This window comes from Triticum dicoccoides, chromosome 7A (genome assembly GCF_002162155.2).
Source record: "Triticum dicoccoides isolate Atlit2015 ecotype Zavitan chromosome 7A, WEW_v2.0, whole genome shotgun sequence".
Classification (NCBI taxonomy): domain Eukaryota; kingdom Viridiplantae; phylum Streptophyta; class Magnoliopsida; order Poales; family Poaceae; genus Triticum; species Triticum dicoccoides.
In genome coordinates, this window is record NC_041392.1 from 349303110 (window position 1) to 349311202 (window position 8093).

Consider the following 8093-nt stretch of genomic DNA (forward strand, 5'->3'; position numbering starts at 1 on the left):
AAATTCAAAAGAAAAGCAAACAACAAAAGTTTTCAAAAAAATTAAAACTAAAATGTTCGGGTTGTTTCAAATAAATCATAAGCAATTATGGTGGAGAAACCAAGCTTTTATAAAATGCTTAAACGAACTATAAAGATTTAAACAGTAGCAAAGCAATTAATTATATGCCTTTTACAATTAATAAATTACTAAACTATTTTATTTTGTCACCAAACCTTTTGTGGCATTGGGGTATTTTGTAACACTAAATTAGGTACTACTTGTATATTTTATAAAACAAAATTATATAGAAAATAAAATAGAAAACTAATAAAAGGAAAACAAAACAAAAGTAAAACAACAGAAACCCCCCCTACCCCGCTGGGCCAAGTGGCCCAGCTGGCCTCCGCCGCCCGAACGGGCCGGCCGAGCCGCCCCCCGCACTGCCTTATCCCCCCGGGCACCGAAACCCTAACCAACCCGACCGCACACCCCCACTCCCCACGTCTCTCCTCTCCCCTTCCCGATCCGATCTGGATCGGGGACGAGCCCGCTTCCCCTACCTCGCGACGCCAGGGCCCCGACCCCGTCGTCGGGCACCCCATCGCCTCGACGCCCGCGTCGGCCCCCCTCCCCTGCGTCCCGTCGCTGGTGACGCCCATCGCCGGACCTCGCCGCCTCCTCGTCACCTCCCACGACGGCCTGCACCAGGCCTCGCCGCCCCCGACGCTGTTGGACCACGTCGGAGCCGCCTCGTCTGAACCTCCCTCATCGGACTGCCTCCCCTGCGTGCGTCGTCCCCGTTGACCTCCTCAACCCCCGTTGCCCCGTTCCCTGCGAACCACTGTGAGGCTCCCTCCTCTTCTTCTCCTCCTTCCCTGCGGTCACCGCCGCGCACCGGCGCTCGTGCCTCCCTGCCGCACGCGTCGCTCGTCCGGTCGTGGCCTCTTCCTCCCCGTCTTGCCCCGCACGGCCAGCCGCCTCGCCTCCACCCGCGGCCCCCCCTGCCGCCGCCCTGTGCCCGTGCCGCCCGCACGCTGTGCGCGCCCCGTGCGCCCGCGCCGTGGCCGGCCCCCTCCTGGCGCGCCGACGCGTGCGCGCCTGCACCCCGCTGCTCTGCCGCTATGGCCGTCCACCCATTGCGCCCTGGCCACGAGGCCTGCCGCGCCCGGCCACGCTCCGCGCCCGTCGCGCCCGTCCTGGCCTCCCCGCATCCCGTCTCGCGCCCCTGCTTCTCCTGCCCCGCCGTGGCCGCCGGCGAGGCCTGCCGTGGTCGTCGGTGCCCTATGGCGCCCGTACCCACCCGCTGCGGCCCTGTCCGCCCACTCGTTCGGGCGCTGCCCCTGCGCCCGCGAACCCGGCGCCCGCTAGGGCCCCTATGGCCCTATGACATGTAGGGCCCTGCCCCCAGAATGTTTACAAAAAAAGGAAATTGAAAATAATAATTAATTAAATTAATTAATTAATTAAAGAACTAATTAACTTAATTAATTTTGTTTAATTAAGCTAAACAACTAATTAAGCTAACTAATTAACCTAAACCCTAATTAAACTAAATAGAGAATGACAGGTGGGTCCCACTAGACCCACACGTCAGATTGACCCAGTCAACTCCATGTTGACTGCTGACGTCATGCTGATGTCATGATGATGTCAGCGTGCACTATTCTGGATAATGTTAGAATTAAATAGTTAAATAAATTCTAAAAATGATTAAAACTTTAGAAAATCATATAAAATAAACCGTAGCTCAGATGAAAATACTTTCTACATGAAAGTTGCTCAGAACAACGAGACGAACCCGGATACGCAGCCCGTTCGTCCGCCACGCACCCCTACCATATCAAACTCGCAACTTTCCCCCTCTGGTTCATTTGTCCGAAAATACGAAACACCGAGGATATTTTCCCGGATGTTTCCCCCTTCATCGGTATCACCTCATACCGCGTTAGGACACGTCTAGCTCTGCCTGTTATCCTGTTATGCACTTGCTTGCTATGTATTTACTGTTTCTCCCCCCTCTTCTCTTCGGTAGACCCCGTGACGATGCTGATGCTCAAGTTCGACTAAGGAGTTGACGACCCCTCTCTCTTGCCAGAGCAACCAGGCAAGCCCCCCCTTGATCACCAGATATCGCCTATTCTCCTCTATACTGCTTGCATTAGAGTAGTGTAGCATGTTATTGCTTTCCGTTAATCCTATTCTGATGCATAGCCTGACATTGTTTCTACATCTGTTGATACCTTACCTGCAATCCTAACTACTTAGTATAGGATGCTAGTTTATCATCATTGGCCCTACATTCTTGTCAGTCTGCCTTGCTATACTATTGGGCCGTGATCACTCGGGAGGTGATCACGGGTATATACTATACACACATACATACTATACAGATGGTGACTAAAGTCGGGTCAGCTTGATGAGTACCCGCAAGTGATTCTGATGAGGGGGCTGAAAGGACAGGTGGCTCCATCCCGGTAGAGGTGGGCCTGGGTTCCCGACGGCCCCCGACTGTTACTTTGTGGCGGAGCGACAGGGCAGGTTGAGACCACCTAGGAGACAGGTGGGCCTGGCCCTGTTCGGCGTTCGCGGATACTTAACACGCTTAACGAGATCTTGGTATTTGATCTGAGTCTGGCCATTTGGTCTATACGCACTAACCATCTACGCGGGAGTAGTTATGGGCATCCCGGCGTCGTGGTATCAGCCGAAGCCTTCTAGACGTCAGCGACTGAGCGGCGCGCGCCGGATTGGAACGTAAGCCTGCTCTTGTATTAAGGATAACAAGTTGGTATCGGAGCCGACTGCCTGTAGGAATCCCCCTTCCCAACTCCTTGGCCGAAGTCGAGTCTAGACATTACAAAACTTTTACTAACATGGCTGTGTGCCTTACGGGCCCACGTCGCCATTGGGTGGTACTAGGATCTTTTACTCCTCGACCTTTACTCTGGGATTCTGAACTCTCTTCTATTCGGGTTAAGCGATTTTTTTTTACTAAAATCTAACTTAGGTTCTCGAAAATACTTTCTCCCGGAGAGGCCCTTCAGTCCAGATGATCACCGACTGCACTAGAAGATTTCGGAGATACTCTTTGATATTCTCTCGAGACTTTGTGCCCATCACTTTTGCTATTCCCGACCACCGATAAATCCTTAAGGATAACTACTTACACTTGCCATTCTTAGGATCATCCCCCATTGATCTTGTTATTACAAGATACCCCGAAGTTTTCTCTATTGTTCCGAGAATACTTTGTGCCTACTGCCTAGCAGTTCTTTGCCACATGAATACCCATTCAAATAAATCCTCGCACTTGTCGAGTATCCGCTCATCCCTAGTTGTTCATGTGTTTCACAAAAGTCTTTGAAATACTATTCAATCCTCTGAAAATCCTTAGCAGCTTTATTGCTCTGCAAATACTTGTCTACTTGCATTATGGATGCTTCCCATATATCTAGCAATATTCACTAGTATCTTTTGACACCGTCATTTTGATCCTATTGATTCAACATGTGTCAGAATGGACACAATCACCTATCAACCCTTCTAAATTATCTTTCTGGCTCAGACATCATTTTTGAACATGAGCTGGTTCTCGACCAAACTATTGGTCGTCAATTGTGACTCTGGTCTATCCAACTTATCCATCCTTGATCAGAGCGACAACTTCTGATCCTTTGTTTTGGAAATCGTAATTCCTTTGTTATCTAAGCATCGAATTATTTAGATGTTCTATAATATGATGCCCGTGCATTCTTCTTCCTCTGGTTGAGTATCGATACTCACATCAGATCTTTTATGGACCACTATATCCTTGGTTGGATTATTATTCGATGTGTCCTTCATATTGAATAACCTTGTGAGCCTTTACATGGGTATATAATGCCTTTGGTAAATTGTATCTTCTGGTTTTGAACAATGCTCTACTTTCGAGCTTGTATTATTTACTTCTAAAGATTCTGGTATATGATTCTAAGATGCCCCGATGGGTTGAACCTATGCCTTCCTTAATATGCGTGAACTCGAAAGTTTTCACGAGTCGTACTCTTCTGGTATTTTGCCAGATAAAATTTCAACGCTATAACTTCATCGAAAGCGAGAAGTGAATGAAAGGGTATGCATTGGAGAAGTGGGAGTCGACCTTGATCTCTGAGTTCATGCCCATGGACCTGATGTGGAACTTATCATGGAAGCTTCTTGCCAAATATTTACTCATTCGAGTAATTCTTTCGGTGTTATTAAATTGGACCCCTTGTAGTTATGGTTTCGACCATATTGTTCTTCTTTTTTCCCATTTCTCGGGCAAGTTTAAACATTTGTCTTCTATGGATTAATACCCCAGTCCAACCTCTACTTTGATCCGTCTTCGAGTATTACCCCCCTGGTATCTTGAGATTATCTTGGAACTGCATTACTTCTTATGAGTTCTTCATCAAGTACTACATTCTCGCTGATTCCAATTTTCCATGGGCTCCGAGTTATTAGACACTCGGGAACACCGATAAGTGAATCGATTCCATACTCCGATTCAATAACTCTAAGTAATTCTTGTTGCTTACGAGTTTAATAATCCTTCAAGTCATTCCTAGCCTTATCAACTATATCATTATCATGCAAAATTTTAACTGTGCGACCTGGTCCTTCTTTCGGAGCACAACTTTCGACGATGAGCTAGACTTACGTCGATCTTCCTTGTCATATCATTTCGCCTTGAACATCAAGCTTGATTTCGAGTTTGTGTCGTACCCTTGGTTTTAGTAACTTTCGCTTCATCAGTCCTTTGACTTGATGTCATCGTTGTTCGATTACATCTTCATGAAACCTCTCGACAAATGTGTCGTAATCATCATCTACATTCTGAGCTCTTACAGGATATCAATCGAATTCGTGATGAGAAATACCATCCTTGCCCCTTGATGATTGTGTTATCATCGACGACATTCTTGCCTTCCCCCAACACAAACTTGTTCATGTTTTGTGTTATACCTTGAGTTCCTTGCTATCCAGCCTTTGTTCTTCTTTATCTTGGAGTATTACCATCTTTTATGTCAAGAATGTTCTGAGATTTGTTCCACCTCTTGAGAGTTCTTGGTGTAGTGCTACTTCTCACCATCACCATTCCTTCATGGTCCCCGTGTTGATTCCAACCGGGGTACCAACAAGTGAACGGTGCTGTTTGGATTCTGTATTTCTAGCAACCCTATTGCTTTGAAGTTAATGGTCAACCGTTCATTCTTAGACTATTGATTATTGAATCACCATTCTGACATTGGTCGTGCAGCCCAACCCATATTTCGGGCGCACCTTTCAACCAATGTTTAATTGTGTATGTTGTCCTCGAGCATGCTTCATTGTATCATTTGATCGGACAAATGCTATCTCCTTATCCACATAATTGAGGAGATGCATCCTTTTGGATACCTCGTTGAATTATCGCTGAGTCCGTCAGCCACTTCCTCATCCTCTCCTTGGTTTAATGATGAACTCTGGTTTCGGAACTTGCTTCCATAGTTCATTCCCTGAGAATCTTGAAATGTCTTTTCGTCTATTTGTGTTGCACCTTTTCTTCTCGGACATCCTGAGTCTGAGGTATCATGACACCATTCGGATCTGAATCTCGGTCAGATATGATGGTTGGGACAACTTTCCAAGAGTTATGATGTTGGTCCTTTGATGACCCGGTAACATGATGTCATGCCTAGCACACCCCCCTAGGTGGAGGACCTATCGTTATAATTTCTTTTGCAAGGATAACCACTCCTCCTGGAGGAAATTGTAAGACCTATTTTATAAGCTGTTCCTGATGGATCCATTGAGTATCTAAAGTCCGACCTTTGTTTGAATACCATGTCAATGCTATCTCAAAAGCTTGTTTGTGATACTCCGATTTCCAACAAGAACATTTGGAGCCCAAGGCTAAAAGTTTCCTGCTCAATTATCCAAACACCGTTGTATGGATAGTGTCATGAAAATTCTCTCCCCTACCTAAAGAGTTTTCTACATTATATCCTATCATGGATATCATGCTCTGCTTGTCCTTGGGAAGGATATACCCCTGAAATATGTGATTAAACACATTTTCCTTGTCTTTATTCTGTGTAATTTGATAACCATATTTCCTTTCCGTTGTTTGGTTTAACCTTTCTTGTGATCTATATAATCTAAGCAGTAATAATTCACTGCGTAGGTAAACACCTCGGTGTACAACTTTGACAGTGAGACCCTGTTTCTATTGTTGATGACATTTCGGTAACCGTCGAAGGATGAGAACTTTGCCTCTTGGCCCGCCTCGTTCAACGAGCAGGAAAATAGTTCTCTTCGTCCCTCGCCCTTGGTATCGATGTTGTCGCCGACATAATCGACAGGCTACCCCCCTGACATGCCTTGCTTGCATGATCACGCAAGACGTCTCCGCCCTTTCTACTTTTAAGAACATGGTGGGCCCATAACCCACAGTTCCCAGGATCGAAACCTGACTCTCCTGCACACCCCAGTTTCCAAAGTTATTCCTCCCGTGTGGACTCGTAAGTAATTCATGAGCCACCTTTCCGATGAGATCATCAATTCTGACATCGGACACAATAACTATCCCGTTGCTTTGAAACCACTTTCACCTTCTGGCTAGGCATTGAACGATTGCCTGGCTGCATGAAACTTCTTATTGTACCTCCCAACTTTATTCTCGATGTCTTTTAAATGTTCAAACTCGAGAGGTACTCATATGCTCATTCATGGGTTAATCCCAGATTATAACCCTTATAACATTCTGTCGTTGCCAACCTGCCCCGTTACCTATTCGTAAATACGATGGAGTTCCCGAAGAAAAGAGACGACTTCATCATGAGGACCTGAAACAGAGGAATGAAGAAATAAATGTAATGGGTCGACCTCTTCGAGAAGAGCAACCAAGACCGAAAAGATTCGCTAGATTCATTATCAAACTTTTCCCCCTTACTCCTGCTCCTAAATCTCGGGACGAGATTTCTTGTAGTGGAGGAGAATTGTGACGCCCGGATAATTAAGTTACAGTAAACCTCCGTTAATGATGCCACGTCACCACGATTACTGTTGCTAATCTCGCGTTAGTTCGGAACCGATTCACTTTCAAATTCAAAAGAAAAGCAAACAACAAAAGTTTTCAAAAAAAATTAAAACTAAAATGTTCGGGTTGTTTCAAATAAATCCTAAGCAATTATGGTGGAGAAACCAAGCTTTTATAAAATGCATAAACGAACTATAAAGATTTAAACAGTAGCAAAAACAATTAATTATATGCCTTTTACAATTAATAAATTACTAAACTATTATATTTTGTCACCAAACTTTTTGTGGCATTGGGGCATTTTGTAACACTAAATTAGGTACTACTTGTATATTTTATAAAACAAAATTTTATAGAAAATAAAATAGAAAACTAATAAAAGGAAAACAAAACAAAAGTAAAACAACAGAAACCCCCCCTACCCCGCTGGGCCAAGTGGCCCAGCTGGCCTCCGCCGCCCGAACGGGCCGGCCGCCCCCCGCACTGCCTTATCCCCCCGGGCACCGAAACCCTAACCAACCCGACCGCACACCCCCACTCCCCACATCTCTCCTCTCCCCTTCCCGATCCGATTTGGATCGGGGACGAGCCCGCTTCCCCTACCTCGCGACGCCAGCACCCCGACCCCGTCGTCGGGCACCCCATCGCTTCGACGCCCGCGTCAGCCCCCCTCCCCTGCGCCCCGTCGCTGGTGACGCCCATCGCCGGACCTCGCCGCCTCCTCGTCACCTCCCACGCCGGCCTGCACCAGGCCTCGCCGCCCCCGACACCGCTGGACCACGTCGGAGCCGCCTCGTCCGAACACTCCCTCGTCGGACTGCCTCCCCTGCATGCGTCGTCCCCGTCGACCTCCTCAACCCCCGTTGCCCCGTTCCCTGCGAACCACTGTGAGGCTCCCTCCTCTTCTTCTCCTCCTTCCCTGCGGTCACTGCCGCGCACCGGCGCTCGTGCCTCCCTGCCGCACGCGTCACTCGTCCGGCCGTGGCGTCTTCCTCCCCGTCGTGCCCCGCACGGCCAGCCGCCTCGCCTCCACCCACGGCCCCCCTGCCGCCGCCCTGTGCCCGTGCCGCCC